General features: G+C 41.4%; 1 protein-coding gene across 1 annotated transcript in view; it reads left to right on the forward strand.

Annotated features, from left to right (window-relative positions):
- The first annotated feature begins 19674 nt into the window (after nucleotides 1-19674).
- Nucleotides 19675-21031, forward strand: part of SLC25A37 (solute carrier family 25 member 37) — a 54323-nt gene continuing 52966 nt past the window's right edge. Inside the window, exon 1 of the mRNA XM_070765260.1 lies at nucleotides 19675-19739. The gene's annotated coding sequence lies outside the window, so the exon portion shown is untranslated. The remainder of the gene's footprint in view (nucleotides 19740-21031) is intronic.

Here is a 21031-nt window from a genome sequence, read left to right on the forward strand (position 1 = left end):
AAAACCAAACAAACAGGGATGGGCTCTCCAGGAAGTCAGCAAAAGCCGAGCTTTACTATATCTTCTTTTCTATTATTTCTTAGATATATTTTACTATGAGTATCTCCTCTATAACCTTCATCATGTATTTTACTATGTGTGTGTGTGTGTGTGTGTGTGTGTGTGTATCCACTAAAACCCTCATTGTGTATTGGACTAAATAAATAAGTAAGTAAATAAGTAAGTACGGTAAGTAAGTAAGTAAGTAAGTAAGTAAGTAAGTAAGTAAGTAAGTAAGTAAGTAAGTAAGTAAGTAAATAAATACGTAAATAAATAAATAAATAAATAAATAAATAAATAATAAATAAATAAATAAATAAATAAATAAATAAATATCCAATCACTTCAAGGTCCTTGTTCTTTCTTCTTAGAGTTTGTTGATATTTTAAGGTGACTTGACAGTCCATCAAGGGGAGGATATACCCCAATGCAGAATTGACAGCCATTCAAATGGAGAATTAGTCTCAACAAAACACATGAGCCCTCGTCCCAGACGATGAAAGATCTACCATATACAATACAGTAAATGTAAGCAAACCTCTGTATTTAATCATTGAGACTTTCGTGTGTGTGTGTGCTGTAGTAAAAAATCATTTTGCTGCCTGCTAGAATGCCATGGGAGGTCCTACTTTTGGTAATCTCACAGGGACTTGTCTGTCTGCCAGAAACTTATATTTCATTCTGGGCTCCAGTCCGCTAATGAATTAACCTGCTAGAGAAACAAGCACATACTAACCCCTCTCTCCCTCCCTCCCTCTCTCTCCCCCCTCAGAAAAAGGGAAAGACAAAATGCACCAACATTTTATGTTTTACTAAACTAATGAAAATGTCTAGTGCATTCATGCAAACGTTATGTTTTGTGTGATCAGCAACATTATTTAACAATAGAAAAATGTTGGACGTAAGGCAATGTCATTGCCTAGGCTTCTAAATAATCCTCTAGTTGGGATTCCCAACTGTAGAACACTTTTTAAAATTATCTTCAGACCATTATCTAACTGACAGACAGAGGACAATAGATACATATCTTTCCAAACCTGGTTGGTCAATCCACAGTAACTGAATTTAAACATGCCTGGGATAAACATATATCCACTCGAAACAGAATACCCTACGAAAGCAGACTATCAATCCTAGGTCTAGAAAGCTTAGAACTACGTCGCCTAAAACACGATCTAAGTATTGCCCACAATATCATATGTTGCAACGTTCTACCTGTCAATGACTATTTCAGCTTCAATCGCAACAACACAAGAGCACGCAACAGATTCAAACTTAATATTAACCGCTCCAAACTTGACTGTAAAAAATATGACTTTAACAATCGAGTTGTCGAAGCGTGGAATTCATTACCAGACTCAGTAGTGTCAACCCCTAACCCCAAACATTTTTCCCTTAGACTATCCACGATTGACCTCTCCAGGTTCCTTAGAGGTCAGTAAGGGGCGTGCATAAGTGCACCAGTGTGCCTTCCGTCCCCTGTCCCATTGTCTCTCCTTATCTCATTTACGTTTTCTTCCTTTCAAATATGTTCACCTATACTTTTATATCTTTTCTTCTATTCTATTCTTTTCTTTACTTAATATTATTACATATCTTTCTCTTCAATGTGTATTATTGGACTAACTAACTAACTAAATAAATAAAAAAATAATAATAAATAAATAAATAATAAATAAATAAATAAATAAATAAATAAATAAATAAATAAATCCTAAGATAAAACACAGGAAATAGTATACGGGTAGACTAGATGAATTTTTATGTTTCACCATGCAAACAAATTGTTCAATTTATATAATCCACATGCACATGATTAAAAAGCTTTCATAAAATGTTTTACTTAATGCTCCTTCTCTTTTAATTTCCCTTTATCCCAAACGAAAGATGTAGGATAGAGGACTGTGTTGTTACGCCCACTCTCAAATGAATAGCCAGAAGAATCTTTTTTCAACCACTGTGAGGCAGTGCAACTCTTAAGTGAAGGTAATACCTTGCAATGTGTGGCAAATTATACTGATCAAACTGTTGCACAAATTGAAGGTACAGTGGTACCTCTACTTAAGAACTTAATTCGTTCCTTGACTAGGTTAAGTAGAAACGTTAAGAAGAAGCAATTTTTTCTCATAGGAATCAATGTAAAAGCAAATAATGCGTGCAAATCCATTAGGAAAGAAATAAAAGCGAACCCCACTGCAGTTGTGAAGTTAGTAAAAAGGGTCATTAAGTGAATCTGGCTTCCCCATTGACTTTGCCTGTCAAAAGCCTGCAAAAGTAGCTTGCATCGCGCAAAGATTAGTTTCCACCCATTGCTTCTTGTTCTACCCGCAGGTGCTTTGGAGAATAGGTTGACTCCTTCTTCTTTGTGGCAGCACCTGAGATGTTGGAACACAGCTATTATGTCTCCCCTGGTCCTTCTTTTCATTAAACTAGCCATGTCCAGTTCCTGCAACCGTTTTTCATATGTTTTAGCCTCCAGTCCCCAATCATCTTTGTTGCTCTTCTCTGCACTCTTTCTAGAGTCTCAACATCCTTTCTACATCGTGGTGACCAAAACTAATGCAGTATTCCAGGTGTGGCCTTGCCAAGGCCTTATAAAGAGGTATTAACACTTCACGTGATTCTGATTCTATCTTTCTGTTAATGCAGCCTAGAACTGTGTTGGCTTCTTTGGCAGCTGCTGCACACGGCTGGCTCATATTTAAATGATTGTCCACTAGGACTCCAAGATCCCTCTCACAGTTACTACTGTTGAGCAAAGTACCACATCTATCTATCTATCTATCTATCTATCTATCTATCTATCTATCTATCTATCTATCTATCTATCTATCTAATTTGTATGCCGCCCCTGTCCGCAGACTCGGGGCGGCTCACAACAACAGAAAACAATATATAATACAAATTCAATAATTAAAAAAGCTGAAAACCCATAATTTAAAAAACTTACCATACATAAACAGTATAGGCCTGGGGAAGATGTCTCAGTTCCCCCATGCCTGACGACAGAGGTGGGTTTTAAGGAGTTTACGAAAGGCAAGGAGGGTGGGGGCAGTTCTGATCTCAGGGGGGAGCTGGTTCCAGAGGGTCGGGGCCGCCACAGAGAAGGCTCTTCCCCTAGGACCCGCCAGACGACATTGTTTAGTCGACGGGACCCGGAGAAGGCCAACTCTGTGGGTCCTAATCGGTCGCTGGGATTCATGCAGCAGAAGGCGGTCCCGGAGATATTCATATATTGTACCTGTGTGTTTTGTTTTTCTTGCCTAAATGTAGAACCTTGCTTTTTTCACCATTGAATTTCATTTGGTTATCTTCCTTTCGTGTTTGGAATTATGAGGCCTCTTGAAGAGGTATCTTTCTGCCCACATGGTTCTTCTAAACCCTGAAGATTGCATTAAGCTCCTCAGGTCCAAAGATTGCCTCAACCTTCCCTTTGTGGGCGTTAACACTTGCTTGTGGACTGCAGTCCTCAATATGTCACGTAAGGTGTGGTGTGGTTGTTGAAACCAACCGAAGCTAGGTGCCAAGAGGCTGATAATCAAAATAGGGGACTTGGCCTTCAGAACCAGAGACCTCATATCTGGAAGAAGAACATCTGTAGATACTCCCTTCTTTTTCCATGTATCTGCAGTCAACATGGAAACGCTGCAATCAGTAGATATAAAATTCATAAGAACACATGGACTTTTTTTCAATGTTTCCTTACATACCTCTTCCAATTTGGTGTCCTCTAGCAAGACTATGCTGGCTCCCATTCTGGGAGTTAGTTAGTTAGTTAGTTAGTTAGTTAGTTAGTTAGTTAGTTAGTTAGTTAGTTAGTTACTTACTTACTTACTTACTTACTTACTTACTTACTTACGTAGTTAGTTCGATCTACCTACCTACCTACCTACCTATCCCTCTGTCTGTCTGTCTGTCTGTCTGTCTGTCTGTCTGTCTGTCTATCTATCTATCTATCTATCTATCTATCTATCTATCTATCTATCTATCTATCTATCTATTGGATTTCTAGGCCGCTCTTATCCAGGGGACTCAGGGCAGTTTACAGCGTAAAAAGAATACAAAATAGACAATAATAAAGTCCAACCCTCACCTACTTCTGGACCCTCACCTAGTTCTGTAGACCTCACCTATAAAAAGACATTGATAAAATTGAACGGGTCCAAAGACGAGCTATGTGAATGGTGGAAGGTCTTAAGCATAAAATTGGAAGAATGGTGGAAGGTCTTAAGCATAAAACGTATCAGGAAAGACTTAATGAACTCAATCTGTAGAGTCTGGAGGACAGAAGGGAAAGGGGGGACACGATCGAAACATTGAAATATGTTCAAGGGTTAAATAAGGTTCAGGAGGGAAGTGTTTTTAATAGGAAAGTGAACAGAAGAACAAGGGGACACAATCTGAGGTTAGTTGGGGGAAAGACCAGAAGCAAGAAGAGAAAATATTATTTGATTGAAAGAGTAGTAGATGCTTGGTAAATCCGCAGTAACTGAATTTAAACATGAATTTAAACATGCCTGGGATAAACATATATCCATCCTAAGATAAAATACAGGAAATAATATAAGGGCAGACTAGATGGACCATGAGGTCTTTTTCTGCCATCAGACTTCTATGTTTCTAACCTTAAAAGCTAGATCTGGAAATCCAAATATTTAAAAGCGAAGCTTAAAAACCCAACATTTAAAACCATTCAACCAACATTATCTCATCGCAGACATACTCTATCTATCTATCTATCTATCTATCTATCTATCTATCTATCTATCTATCTATCTATCTATCTATCTATCTATCATCTGTCTGTCTGTCTGCCTGCCTGCCTGCCCACCCGCCCGCCCGCCCGCCCACCTATCTTTCTATCTATCTATCTATCTATCTATCTATCTATCTATCTATCTATCTATCTATCTATCTATCTATCTATCTATGTCACCCATGGGTCTCTCATTGGCATGAAAATTGAAGGGACAGCAACTTCTTCTGGGTGACTGTATGTTCTCCATCCTACCAGAGGTCTGTGGTACTCCTGGCATTGGTTTTCAAAGCAGTGGCTTCATCCGTCTCACCTGAGGGGCCTGCAAACTGGAAAGACGAGTTGTTGAAGAGACTGAGTCAACACAGCAACACAAAAGGTGGCATAATTACTCTACTATAGGCAGCCTCTCCTTTCTTTCATGAACAAGAACAAAGAAAAGGTTAAAGTGGAATGTCTTCCCAGGGACATTTGTAGCAAAATCTACATGGAGTTGCTCAAAATGGGGTCCACATGTAAAACGACCCATAGGTCTAATGCGTAGAGCTTCAGAGTAGCTCTTCATGATGGAGATTCTGACGCTAATTACAATAGATTGGTCGTCCACTTTCTCTGCCTCCGGGACCGCCTTCTGCCGCACGAATCCCAGCAGCTGATTAGATCCCACAGAGTGGGCCTTCTCCGAGTCCCGTCAACTAAACAATGTCGTTTGGCAGGACCCAGGGGAAGAGCCTTCTCTGTGGTGGCCCCAGTCCTCTGGAACCAGCTCCCCCCAGAGATTAGAATTGCCCCCACCCTCCTCGCCTTTCGTAAGCTCCTTAAAACCCACCTCTGCCGTCAAGCATGGGGGGACTGAGATATTCCTTCCCCCTAGGCCTTACAATTTATGCATGGCATGTTTGTGTGTATGCTTGGTTTTATAATAAGGGTTTTTTAGTTGTTTTAGTATTGGATTGTTACATGTTGTTTTTATCATTGTTGTTAGCCGCCCCGAGTCTACAGAGAAGGGCGGCATACAAATCCAATAAATAATAATAATAATAATAATAATAATAATAATAATAATAATAAACATTAATGTGATTATTTATTTCTCACCTTTGGACAAATAGTACAGTGGTCCATCTTTGATATGGTGTGGAACTTTTGCTGGCCTCTTGAAGACCAGCTGTGGCTGATGAACAAGCACACAAGGAATTCTAGAAGATTCTGGAATGTAGAGGGAATAATCTTCAGCGCTACTCATGAGGAGACACAACTCATCTACCATTGGTGGTCTATGTCACAAACCAGGTGAATTATTTTCCTTTTCTTTGCTTAAATAATAGAAACATAGAAGACTGATGGCAGAAAAAGACCTCATGGTCCATCTAGTCTGCCCTTACACTATTTTCTGTATTTTATCTTAGGATGGATCTATGTTTACCCCAGGCATGTTTCAATTCAGTTACTGTGGATTTACCAACCACGTCTGCTGGAAGTTTGTTCCAAGCATCTACGACTCTTTCAGTCAAATAATATTTTCTCACTTTGCTTCTGTGATCTTTCACCTAACTAACCTCAGATTTTGCCCCCTTGATCTTGTGTTCACTTTCCTATTAAAAACACTTCCCTCCTGAACCTTATTTAACCATTTAATATGTTTCGATCGTGTCCCCCCTTTCCCTTCTGTCCTCCAGATTATACAGATTGAGTTCATTCAGTCTTTCCTGATAAGTTTTATGCTTAAAACCTTCCACCATTTTTGTAGCCCGTCTTTGGACCCATTCAATTTTATCAATATCTTTTTGTAGGTGAGGTCTCCAGAACTGAACACAGTATTCCAAATGTGGTCTCATCCATGCTCTATACAGCGGGATCACAATCTCCCTCTTCCTGCTTGTTATACCTCTAGCTATGCAGCCAAGCAAATAATTTTAGTGGTTTCATAAGATAATGCTACTATAATGTCTTAGTATATTCGTATTTTGGCTAGGTTCACACCACATTGAACCAAATCAAAATTTGATGGTTGGCTGGCTTATTGTTTTTTGTGTTGCTGTGGTTGGTAAATCACAACTTCATGTAACTTCTGTATCCAGCCAATGGTGGCTTAATGGACAGAACCTGGTTAAGTCAAGGATAATTTAGAATGGTGTAGAACAGGGCTTAAACAACATTATACATTATGTTACTTACCTGAACAGGTGATAAATCAGTCATATAGCTACTGCTGAGTGTAATCCTGGACTTTTCTAAAACTTTTCTGCTGATGGGACCACTAACATATAAAGAAAGATGGTGGAAATACTTTGGTAGGGCTTGATCTAATAAACTTTCCATTCTGCTCTTCATTCTGAATTTATTTCATAAAATTTGTCTGAACACAGAAATGAGAGTCGCCAATATGCTAAGCCAGAATAGAATAGAATAGAATAGATTTTTTTATTGGCCAAGTGTGATTGGACACACAAGGAATTTGTCTTTGGTGCAGATGCTCTCAGTGTACATAAAAGAAAAGAGACATTTGTCAAGAATCATGTGGTACAACAGTTAATGATTGTCATAGATATCAAATAAGCAATCAGGAAACAATCGATATTAATAAAAATCTTAAGGATACAAGCAACAAGTTACAGTCATACAGTCATAAGTGGGAGGAGATGGGTGATAGGAATGATGAGGAAAAAATAGCAGTAATAATAGTGTAGACTTTGTAAATAGTTTGACAGTGTTGAGGGAATTATTTGTTTAGCAGAGTGATGGCATTTGGGGGGAAACTGTTCTTGTGTCTTGGTGTGTGGTGCTCTATAATGACGTTTTGAGGGTAGGAGTTGAAACAGTTTATGTCCAGGATGTGAGGGGTCAGTAAAAGGATTGCTTTTTGATTTAGCATCTTATGTGATCACAACCATTTGTACACTGTGGTGTGGTGTAGAGCAGGAGAGATTAAATTGTAGATTTTACTAGACTCAGCAAAAGAATAGCATAATGATCATGGCCGATTTTTGCAGGACAGATTTTTATTATTTTATTTTATTTTATTTTATTTCATTTCATTTCATTTCATTTCATTGATTGGATTTGTATGCCGCCCCTCTCTGCAGACTCGGGGCGGCTAACAACAGCAATAAAACAGTATATAACAAAATCCAATACTAAAAACAGTTAAAAACCCATTATATAAAAACCAATCATACATACAGACATACCATGCATAAAATTGTAAAGGCCTAGGGGATAAGAGTATCTCAATTCCTCCATGTCTGGCGGCAGAGGTGGGTTTTAAGCAACTTTCGAAAGGCAAGGAGGGTGGGGGCAATTCTAATCTCTGGGGGGAGTTGGTTCCAGAGGGCCGGGGCCACCACAGAGAAGGCTCTTCCTCTGGGTCCCGCCAAGCGACATTGTTTGGTTGACGGGACCCGGAGAAGACCCACTCTGTGGGACCTAACTGGTCGCTGGGATTCGTGCAGCAGAAGGCGGTCCTTGAGATAATCTGGTCCGGTGCCATGAAGGGCTTTATAGGTCATAACCAACACTTTGAATTGTGACCGGAAACTGATCGGCAACCAATGCAGACTGATGGATGCTTAGTTGATCAGAAAAGATGCAACTGGATTATACACATCTACCCTAGGGAGTGTATCTCTGTGAACCCTACTGGACTTCAAGATAAAGAGGGCAGGTCTTATTTCTCAGGAAAAAAAAATGCTCTCCCTCTAGGGTGATTCAACCCAGCCGCACCTCTTCTATCAGACCTAATCCACGGCCAGCTTTAAGAACCAGCAACCCGAATGTCCCCTGCCCATTTAGAAAGTAGCTTAAGATAACTTCTAATCAGCCGAGAAGAATCTGCCATTTGGGGAGGTGGTGGTAGATGGTGCAAGTCCAGCTCCACCCTGCTTGGGCCAGAAAGTTGAACAAGGAAGAAGGAACCGAGTCTTCCACTGAATTGGCTGGAGTTGTCTTGCCTAGTAAAATGTCTTGAATTACAACAGAAGTCTTCAGATTTGGCAACTTTTAAGACGCGTGGACTTCAACTCCCAGAATTCTGGGAGTTAGTTAGTTAGTCAGTCCGTCCGTCCGTCCGTCCGTCCGTCCGTCCGTCCATCTATCCATCCATCCGATTGATTTCTATGCTGCCCTTATCCACAGATTCAGGGCAGCTCACAGCAGAGTAAATACAAAAATACAATGAATAAGAAATCTTAAGTTAAAAATCTACGGAGAGGGGCGGCATACAAATCCAATAAATTATTATTATTATTATTATTATTATTATTATTATTATTATTTATTATTATTATTATTATTATTATTATTATTATTATTATTATTATTATTATTATCTAAAGTCCCAGTTCATTAACAAAAGAATGATTATTAATTGAAGAATGAAGATTTAAAATAATGATTTGGTTAATTTTTATATTGTTTTAATAAGACACTTTGCACATGTGCAGAAGCTTTTATGTGTTTGCAGAGGTTTTTTTTTTGCAAGCTGCGGCGATTGGAGGACTGGTTCAGGAGCATGGACCACCAGTTATAGCTGCCAGTCCAGTAAGCTGCAGTAAATTTCCGCTAGTGGTTCTAAAGTATTGGTTCAAGCTGGCAGCAACTCACCACTGGGAAGGGGCCTTGGAGGTCTTCTAGTCTAACCCCCTGCTCAGGCAGGAAACCTTATAACATTTCAGGCAAATGGTTGTTCAATCTCTTCTTAAGAGATTCTTGCAGGGTTGGAGCACCTGCAACTTCTGGAGGCAAGCTGTTCCACGGATTCATTGTTCTAACTGTCAGAAAAATTATAGCAATAGCATTTAGACTTATATACCACTACACAGTGCTTTACAGCCCTCTCTGAGTGGTTTACTTAGAGTAAGCATATTGCCCCCAACTGAGTCCCCATTTTATCGATCTTGGAAGGATGGAAAGCTGAGTCAACCTTGAGCCTACTGAGATTCGATCTGCCAAACTGATGTCAGCTGGTGATAAGCAGAAGTAGTTTGCAGTACTGCACTATAATCACTACACCACCGAGGCTCTTATCCTTAGTTCTGGGTTGCTTCTCCCCTTGATTAGTTTCCATCCATTGCTTCTTGTGGTGTTTGGGGAATGAGTTGAATGAGCTTCTCTGTGACAGCATCTTCAATATTTGGAAGATATTTGGAAGACTGCTTTCATGTGACCCCTTGTTGTTAGAAACATAGAAACATAGAAGACTGACGGCAGAAAAAGACCTCATGATCCATCTAGCCTGCCCTTATACTATTTCCTGTATTTTATCTTACAATGGATCTATGTTTATCCCCGGCATGTTTAAATTCAGTTACTGTGGATTTATCTACCACGTCTGCTGGAAGTTTGTTCCAAGGATCTACTACTCTTTCAGTAAAATAATATTTTCTCATGTTGCTTTTGATCTTTCCCCCAACTAACTTCAGATTGTGTCCCCTTGTCCTTGTGTTCACTTTCCTATGAAAAACACTTCCCTCCTGAACCTTATTTAACCCTTTAACATATTTAAATGTTTCGATCATATCCCCCCTTTTCCTTCTGTCCTCCAGACTATACAGATTGAGTTCATTAAGTCTTTCCTGATACGTTTTATGCTTAAGACCTTCCACCATTCTTGTAGCCCGTCTTTGGACCCGTTCAATTTTATCCATATCTTTTTGTAGGCGAGGTCTCCAGAACTGAACACAGTATTCCAAATGTGGTCTCACCAGTGCTCTATATAGCGGGATCACAATCTCCCTCTTCCTGCTTGTTATACCTCTAGGTATGCAGCCAAGCATTCTACTTGTTCTTTTCATTAAGCTGCACATACCCAATTTCTGCAGCTGTTCTTTACTGTGTTTTAGCCATTAGTCCCCTAATCATCTTTGTCGCTCTTATCTACACTCTTTCCAGAGTCTCAACATATTTTTTACACCGTGGCTATCAAAACTGGATGCAGAATTCCAAGTGTGGCCTTACCGAGATTGAACTCACACGGTTATGGAGATCTATGATGGACGGGGATAGAGAAATTTCCACTACTTTCTATCTTGTTTTCACAATCTAAATCACTCTGCCCAGGTTGTTTGTATATCTGAACATATGGGTGTGTTAGGAGGAAAGGAATGCCATTGTATTCATATCAACTTATCTGAATCAACGTATCCATATTATCTCACAGGAAAAATGTAGGCAACATCTTTTAGAGTCAGCTAGCGTGCTGAAAGCATGGGAATGTAAGAATTCTGTTACCTTTAGACATCTGAAAAGAATTAGATCCCTTCTGAAAAAAATGGAAAGCCCTACATGGCATTGGACCAGAGTACCTCCAGAACTGCCTGCTACCACACGAATGCCAGCGACTGATAAGGTCCCACAGAGTTGGTCTTCTCCGGGTCCCATTGACTAAACAATGTCATTTTGCTGGCCCCAGGGGAAGAGCCTTCTCTGTGGTGGCCCCGGCCCTCTGGAATCAACTCCCCTTGGAGATTAGAACTGCCCCCACCCTCCTTGTCTTCGTAAATTACTCAAGACCCACCTATATCGCCAGGCATGGGGGTATTGAGACACCTCCCCCAGGCTTTTATATTTTATGTTTGGTTTTAAATGATGGGGTTTTATATGTTTTTTTCTCTTTTAATATTAGATTTTTTTCCACTGTAACATTGTTTTTATTATTGTTGTGAGCCACCTCAAGTCTTCGGAGAGGGGCGGCATACAAATCTAATAAATTATTATTATTATTATTATTATTATTATTATTATTATTATTATTAAACACAATACTGACCGAAGGAGAATTTTCTAAAGAAAATTTTGGATTGCGCAGAAATGAATAGATTGACAATGAAAATTAAAGATAAGGAGGATTTGGAAAATTATAATGTGGGTGAAATTTTATGAATGAATAACCAAGGAATATAGATAGAGACTAAACTATTATGATTAAAAGAAAAAGAAAATGGAATAGAAATTAAGGTAACCCAGATGACGGAACTAGACTAAGGAGGTAGCATTAGATTAACAACATATACAGTGATACCTTGTCTTACAAACGCCTCATCGTACAAACTTTTTGAGATACAAATCCGGGGTTTAAGATTTTTTTGCCTCGTCTTACAAACTATTTTCACCTTACAAACCCACTGCTGCCAATGGGATGCCCTGCCTCCGGACTTCTGTTGCCAGTGAAGCACCCTTTTTTGCGCTGCTGGGATTCCCCTGAGGCTCCCCTCAATGGGAAACCCCACCCCATTGCAAAAACACAGAGGTCCGTAGGTGGGGTTTCAAGGATGCTGCGATTTCACTGATCCTCCCTCTGCTGGGAAACCCCACCTCTGGACTTCTGTTGCCAGTGAAGCACTCATTTTTGCGATGCTGGGATTCCCCTGGAGCATCGCAAAAACACAGAAGTCCAGAGGTGGGGTTTCCCATGGAGGGGAGCCTCAGAGGAATCCCAGCAGAGCAAAAACGGGCGCTTCGGCTGGCAAAAGGGGTGAATTTTGGGCTTGCACGCATTAATCGCTTTTCCATTGATTCCTATGGGAAACATTGTTTCGTCTTACAAACTTTTCACCTTAAGAACCTCGTCCCGGAACCAATTAAGTTTGTAAGACAAGGTATCACTGTACCAAAAATAAAGATATAATATTAAATAACAAGGGATTTAAAAAGTAATGCTGGCAGCTTAAGCATGGGAAAATGTTATCAGTCTGTTAAAAATAATATATATTAGAATCAAAACCACTCAGGGAAGGGAAAGAGGAAGTAGGAAGGAAGGAAAGAAGGGAAGGAGGAAAGGGAAGTAGCGAGGAAGAAAGAAGGAGAAAAAAGGTAGGTAGGTGAGAAGGAGATGGAGAGGGGGGAGTGTGAATATAAAGAAAAATAGACTGATTAGTAACAACAAGATTACGTGTAAAAATAGATTATTGAACTCTGATTTGAAAATGTATATACTATTGATGTGTTCTAAAAGGTATATGTATTGACCCATATATAAACCCATATAAAGCCCTACATGGCATAGGACCAGATTATCTCCGAGACCACCTTCTGCTGCACGAATCCCAGCGACTGGTTAGGTCCCAGAGAGTTGGCCTCCTTAGGGTCCCATCAACCAATCAATGTCGCCTGGCGGGACCTAGAGGAAGAGCCTTCTCGGTGGGAGCCCCGACCCTCTGGAATCAGCTCCCCCCAGAGATTCGCACTGCCCCCACCCTCCTTGCCGTCCGAAAGAGCTTAAAAACTCATCTTTGCCGCCAGGCTTGGGACTTTTAGATCTTCCCCCTGACCATTGAATGCTTAAGGATGATTATTGAATGATTGGCCGATAAGTTTTTCTTTTAATGGTTTTTAAATGTAACATTAATTGGATTTATATTATCATAAATATTATACTATTATTATTATCCATAAATTGGGAAACAGGCCGTTTCCAACCTCCAGAGAGCCTCCGGGGGCGGGGGAAACCATTTTCACCCTTCCAGGCATTGGATTATTAATTTTATTTATTTATTTATTAGATTTGTATGCCGCCACTCTCCATAGACTCGGGGCGACTCACAACAACAATAAAACAATTCAAAACAAATCTAATAATTTAAAAACATTTTAAAAACTCCGTTATTAAAGCAGACATACACACAAACATACCATACATGAATTGTATAGGTGCGGGGGAGATATCTCAATTCCCCCATGCCTGACGGCAAAGGTGGGTTTTGAGGAGTTTCCGAAAGGCAAGGAGGGTGGGGGCAGTTCTAATCTCAGGGGGGAGCTAGTTCCAGAGGGTGGGGGCCGCCACAGAGAAGGCTCTTCCCCTGGGACCCGCCAAATGACAATGTTTAGTCGACGGGACCCGGAGAAGGCCAACTCTGTGGGACCTAACTGGTCGCTGGGATTCGTGCAGCAGAAGGAGGTCCCGGAGATATTCTGGTCCGACGCCATGAAGGGCTTTATAGGTCATAACCAACACTTTGAATTATGGATGTGGGCACTCATGCATGCGCAATAGTGCGCTTGCACACTCTTTTTGCACCCAAGGAAAAAAAGTTTCGCCATCACTGGCCTAAGACTTTTGCTGTCCCACCCTACTTATATAAATTCCCTCTCCAATGAAGAGGAAGTAAGACAGGAATATTGACTTAAGGCCAAGAATCACATAAGTATTTTACGAGGGAAAGGGTTCTGCAGGCGATGTTCGTCAACTTGCGCAACCACATTCCAGAGAGCAGTAGCAACTGCGTGTCTTCCTGGCGAATTAACACACATTTCTCTAAATGTTGACATTGCTCCAGATCTATTTACGTTTAAGTGTGGGCACCTGTGCAAGACAAGACATCAAGTATCAAGCTTATATTGTAGGAAGAGAACAATGTAGATCCAATGTCTGAGAGCCACTTTTTCAATTAACAAATTCAATAGTAAAGGCTAAGCTTTGTGTCATTGTGTACCTCTGATGAAGCGTGGGGTTGGTCGTGAAAGCTTTTATTATTTATTTAATTAATTGGATTTGTATGCCGGCCCTCTCTGAGGACTTGGGGCAGCTCACAACATATATAAGAGACAATAATAAAATCAATCCAATTAACACGACTGCGAAAGAGACCTCGGAGTCTTGGTGGATAATCAACTAAACATGAGCCAACAATGCGCAGCAGCAGCTAAAAAAGCCAACACAATCCTAAGCTGCATCACCAGGGGAATACACTCCAAGACCAGGGAAGTCTTAATACCACTCTACTACACCCTGGTCCAACCACACTTGGAGTACTGTATTCAGTTCTGGTCACCACACTTCAAAAGAGACATTGAAACTCTGGAGAAGGTGCAAAAAAGAGCAACCAAGATGATTAAGGGATTGGAAACAAAGACTTACGAAGAGAGACTGAGGGAACTGGGCATGGATAGCCTAGAGAAAAGGAGGGCCAGAGCGGACATGATAGCAGTCTACAAGTATACGAGGGGATGTCAAAGAGAGGAGGGGATCACTTTATTCTCCAGGGCACCAGAGGGCCGGATGAGGAACAACGGCTGGAAGCTGACCAAGGAGAGATTCAACATGGAGATAAGGAGGAACTTCCTGATGGTCAGAGCGATCAACCAATGGAACAACCTACCAGCGGACGTTGTGAACTCCAACACTCTGGACATTTGTAAGAGAAGATTGAACTGCCACTTGACTGGTGTACTATAGGGTTCCTGCTTGGGCAGGGGGTTGAACTTGATGGCCTTCACGGTCTCTTTCAACTCTAACAATAAATAAATAAATGAATAAATAAATAAATAAATACATAAAACAGTCCATAAAAATCTACCTTAAAAACTTCTATTACCGTTCATTCAACAATCGTACTGAAAACATTTGTTGGTCAGGGGGAAGATCTAATGACCCCAGGCCTGGTGACAAAGATTAGTTTTTAGGCTCATTCGGAAAGCAAGGAGGGTAGAGGCAGTGCGAATACTCCAGGGGGAGCTGATTCCAGAGGGCTGGGCCCCCCACAGAGAAGGCTCTTCCCCTAGGTCCCACCAGCCGACATTGTTTGGTCGATGGGACCCTAAGGAGACCAACTCTGTGGGACCTCGCCGGTCGCTGGGATTTGTGCGGCAGAAGGCGGTCTCGGAGATAGTCTGGTCTGATGCCATGTAGGGCTTTATAGGTCATAACCAACACTTTGAATTATGTGCGGAAACAGATCGGCAGCCAATGCAGTCCTCCGGGACCGCCTTCTGCCGCATGAATCCCAGCGACCGGTTAGGTCCCACAGAGTTGGCCTTCTCCGGGTCCCGTCGACGAAGCAATGTCGTCTGGCGGGACCCAGGGGAAGAGCCTTCTCTGTGGTGGCCCCAACCCTCTGGAACCAACTCCCCCCCGGAGATTAGGAATGCCCCCACCCTCCTTGCCTTTCGGAAACTCCCCAAAACCCACCTCTGCCGTCAGGCATGGGGGAACTGATTCCCCTGGGCCGTCTTCGCTTTACATATGGTCTGTATGAGATGTATGATTGTTTTTTTATATTAAGGGTTTTAAATTGTTTTTTTAACTATTGGGTTTGTACTGTTTTATTGTTGTCTGCCGCTCCGAGTCTCCAGAGAGGGGCGGCATACAAATCTAATAAATAAATAAATTAGAAAATAATATAGTAGTAAGTAGGTCCACCGTAGATAATCTAAGGGTAAAGTGTTGGTGGTTTGGGAATGACACTACGGAGTCCGGTAATGAGTTCCACGCTTCGACAACTCGGTTACTGAAGTCATATTTTTTACAGTCAAGTTTGGAGCGGTTAACATTAAGTTTAAATCTGTTGTGTGCTCTTGTGTTGTTGGGGTTGAAGCTGAAGTAGTCGCCGACAGGCAGGACTTTGCAGCATATGATCTTGTGGGCAATACTTAGATCTTGTTTAAGGCGTCTTAGTTCTAAACTTTCTAGGCCCAGTAGTAAGAAAGGGGGGGGGGGAGCTTTCTGTTGTAACCAGTTATGAAATTACAACTGCTGCAAAAAAAACCAGAATCCATTTTCAATTTTCACTTTGTTTTCTTTTTACACTTTTGACTTGTTCTGTTTGTCGCTTCCTTTTATTTTATATTAGGTTTCGTTCGGTTGTTTTAAAGAAACTCTTAATGAAATTTTATATTAGGGGGAAAAAAACATCCCCTACTACCATCTCAAGCTCGGGAGATTGTGCAATTGCTTCCTTGTACGTTTTAAACTCATCTGTTGCACAACCGCAGTGCCAGAGAGCATTGGTCTAACTACGTGGAGTTAGGTTAAGAGGTTGCAGCAGGAGGTTTGGCGATTCTGGCCAGACAATTCTACTTCCCTTCCTCATCTGTCTTCCTTTTCTTTTAAAAAGAAAATATATATTAAACATTTAAAAAGACATACAGTACATCGAAATTTATACAATTTCCTTCTTCACAACAGTTTCACATCGTTGTTACAGTTTGAATTTTAGGAGATTTTTTCCCTCTTTCTACTTTCATTTCTATTTATATACTTTTATTACACAGTTCTATTTATATACATCATATAGCAGGGTACTCTATTTGTGCCATTATTTCATTTCTCCTTTTATTTGTTTATTTTTAATATAGTATATATTATATAATATTATTTTCTTATGTTTGTCTTTTCTCCCTAACCTCTCGTACCATTTTTCTCACATCTTATAATATTCTGTTTCCTCTTGTATTTCCTCCATTTCAGCCCATTCTAGGATTTTTCTGATCCAATTTTCTTCTGATGGTATATATTTGATAATACACAATAGGAAGGTAAGGGAAACCCGTAAATAAACAAATAACATAAGGAAATGCAGCAGCCTGAGCTTTGGAACACTGAACAAACAGCTGTTTGGATACATACTGAACTACTCTATCATTTTTAAGCTGCAAGGTTAAAGGAATTTGCGGTGCAATACAGTTGAAGGCCATTAACATAAACTACATTCAGTTGAAAACTAAATACAGTGGTACCTCTACTTACGAATTTAATTCATTCCGTGACTAGGTTCTTAAGTATAAAAGTTTGTAAGAAGAAGCCATTTTTCCCATAGGAATCAATGTAAAAGCAAATAATGCGTGCGATTGGGGAAACCACAGGGAGGGTGGAGGCCCTGTTTCCTGCCAGGAGATTCCTAGAGAGGCCCCACGGAGGCTTCCCCCTGCCTTTTCCGGCCGTTTCCTCCCAGGAGATTCCTAGAGAGGCCCCACGGAGGCTTCCCCCCACCTTTTCCGGCCGTTTCCTCCCAGGAGATTCCTAGAGAGGCCCCACGGAGGCTTCCCCTTGCCTTTTCCGGCTGTTTCCTCCCAGGAGACTCCTAGAGAGGCCCCATGGAGGCTTCTCCCTGCCTTTTCTGGTTACAGTTTCGGAGGCTCAGCTTTGTAAATGGTTCTTGAGAAGAGGCAAAAAAATCTTGAACACCTGATTCTTATCTAGAAAAGTTCGTAAGTAGTAGAGGCATTCTTAGGTAGAGGTACCACTGTATATTGCATTTGGTTAAAAGCACAAACGGATGGAGGTCCTCTTGAAGCCACCCTGGCATATCTTCCTGGGTAGCAGCCTGCAGTTGTGGATTTTCACTGTCAATTGGGTCTTGAACCATTCAGCAAGTCATGCTGAGTCGCCTTTCGGTTTATGTTGGGTGGAGTCTGAGTTGAACCTACGTTTACTTCTTCTCTGACAGCATACCATGCCGGAGAAGTGTGGAAGTTGGTGAGGGAGAACATTTTCTCAATCTGTTTCCCGTAACTCTAATTTCGCTTGCAAAAGGAAACTTTAGAATCCAGACCATTTGAACTGGTTGGCCTCTCTTACCCAATGAATAATAGCAGGCATTATCTTGACTCCCATTTAACCCCGGTTGGCATACCACTAGAAACAGTGGGACTTCTAAAGACCGTGATGGCTCTGTACTGGTGAAAATGTATTATTATGTACACAAGGTGTTAAATCACAGCTGTCATGATCTTGGGGTTTCCAGTGCTTGGGCACGCACAAAGACCAGCTGGCCGGTGTGCCTACACACACTGGAAACCAGAAGAGTACTTGGTGACGGTGTGCATGCCCATAGAGATGGCTCTGTGTGCCACCTCTGGCATATATGCCATAAGTTCAGCATCAAGGGCTTAGTCCAGTGTTTCCCAACCTTGGCAACTTGAAGATATTTGGACATCAACTGGGCGCAACAGCGGCGTACAGAATACACATGGGCCACCAGACAGCTGAGAGGCCCGGCAGCAGCAAAATTGGTGGTGGCATCGGAGGAGCAGTTCCCGACGCTGACCAACCCAAACCGTTGGCTCCCTTTGCTGCTGCAAGCGGGTAGCCGCCCATCCGTCAGGCTGTCTTCTACCTCCGAATCCGGAGGCACGCCCATGGCCACCGAGGGCTCCTCCCCAAGCGGTGCTGGCGCCGAAAAAAGACGGGGCCGGCGAGGGGGCTGAGCCTTGGCCGCCGCTGCCCAGATTGTACCTCCTGCCCCCGCGGCGGCCAACAGAAGACACGTGGGCTGCCAAACAGCTGAGGGGCCCGGCGGTGGCGAAATCGGCGGCAGCAAAATTGGCGGCAGCGGGGGCAGTAAGGCTAAGAATTAAAGGGGAAGGATCGGAATATAAGGCACTCCCCGAAAATAAGACGTAGCGCAACTTTTGGAGCAAAAATTAGTATAAGAAACATAGAAACATAGAAGACTGACGGCAGAAAAAGACCTCATGGTCCATCTCGTCTGCCCTTATACTATTTCCTGTATTTTATTTTAGGATGGATATATGTTTATCCCAGGCATGTTTAAATTCAGTTACTGTGGATTTACCAAGCACGTCTGCTGTAAGTTTGTTCCAAGGATCTACTACTCTTTCAGTAAAATAATATTTCCTCACGTTGCTTTTGATCTTTCCCCCAACTAACTTCAGATTGTGTCCCCTTGTTCTTGTGTTCACTTTCCTATTAAAAACACTTCCCTCCTGAACCTTATTTAACCCTTTAACATATTTAAATGTTTCGATCACGTCCCCCCTTTCCCTTCTGTCCTCCAGACTCTACAGATGGAGTTCATGAAGTCTTTCCTGATACGTTTTATGCTTAAGACCTTCCACCATTCTTGCAGCCCGCCCTTGGACCCATTCAATTTTGTCAATATCTTTTTGTAGGTGAGGTCTCCAGAACTGACAGTGTCTTATTTTTGGGGAAACACGGTAGAGGTGCAGATGAGACTCAATGATTTCTCTATAGAACTGTATCAGCAGCTCCTTGGACAGTTTGGGCTTCCTGAGTTGGTGCAGAAAGAACATTCTTGTGTTTTTTCCCCTCTCTCCCTTTCTTTTCCCTCCTTCAAATATTACTTTGCATGAAGTTTTCATCTCATTTCAAAGTTTTAATTAAAAAATATCTCTTTTATCTGCAGGTAGCCTGCAACTCACGACCACAATGGAGGCCAGAATTTCTATTATTAAGCAAGGTGGTTGCTAAGTAAGTTGTGCATGTGGTCACTAAATGAATTGGCTACCCTCCATTGACTTGGCTTGGGAAGGTTGCAAGTGGTGATCCCATAATCCCAGGACTTTGCCAATGTTTTATTTTATTTTATTTTATTAATTGGATTTATATGCCACCCCTCTCTGAGGACTTTAAATACTCACCGGCTGCCAAGCACCAAATTCTGATCATGTGACGATGCTGTGTTAATTGTAAGTGTGAGGACCACTTGTAAGTCATTTTTTTCAATGTCATCGTAACATTGAACGGTCACTAAATGAATAATTATAAGTTTGTAGACTGCCTATACAGTAGTACCTCTACCTACGAACGCTTCTACTTAAGAACTTTTCTAGATAAGAACCGGGTGTTCAAGATTTTTTTGCCTCTTCTCAAGAACTGCTTTCCGAGCCTCCGAAACTGTAATTGAAAAAGGCAGGGAGAAGCCTCTGTGGGGCCTCTCTAGGAATCTCCTGGGAGGAAACAGGGCCAGAAAAGGCGGGGAGAAGCCTCCATGGGGCCTCTCTAGGAATCTCCTGGGAGGAAATAGGGCCTTCACCCTCCCTGTGGTTTCCCCAATTGCATGCATTATTTGCTTTTACATTGATTCTTATGGGAAAAATTGCTTCTTCTTACAAACTTTTCTACTTAAGAACCTGGTCACGGAACGAATGAAGTTCTTAAGTAGAGGTACCACTGCAATACAACAATCAGAAAATGCCAACCACTGGTTTTGCATGCATTATTTGCTTTTACATTGATTCCTATGGGAAAAATTGCTTCATCTTATAAACTTTTCTACTTAAGAACCTGGTCACGGATCGAATTAAGTTTGTAAGTAGAGGTACCACTGTATATAAAATAAACATTTGGGTGGTATACAGGCGGCCCATCCATTTTAAAGCGGTCTTGCCTAGCGGACACCATAAATATGCTGACCATCACTTTGGCCTTGGCGGTTAGTGATTAAACTGACTGGGAAAATTTAGTATTCCAAAATTGTTTTGCTTACGACTGCTTTTATTTGGAGTCAACCCATCACAAACCAGAATTTGTTGAGTGAACCACCGACCGAGTTTATGTTAACATTGCCAAGGAAACACAAAATAACAATTTTTCATTCCAACCCAAACAAGCCAAGGAGTGGTATGTTAAAAAAAAAATACTGAATTCCAAAATTTATTTATTTATTGAATTTATATGCCACTTCACTCCCGGGCGGCATATAAAAATGCTTTTTTTGGGGGGGGGGGAGGGGAGAAGATGGACCTGGATCGGTTTTGTTA

This window comes from Erythrolamprus reginae, chromosome 12 (genome assembly GCF_031021105.1).
Source record: "Erythrolamprus reginae isolate rEryReg1 chromosome 12, rEryReg1.hap1, whole genome shotgun sequence".
NCBI classification, from domain to species: domain Eukaryota; kingdom Metazoa; phylum Chordata; class Lepidosauria; order Squamata; family Dipsadidae; genus Erythrolamprus; species Erythrolamprus reginae.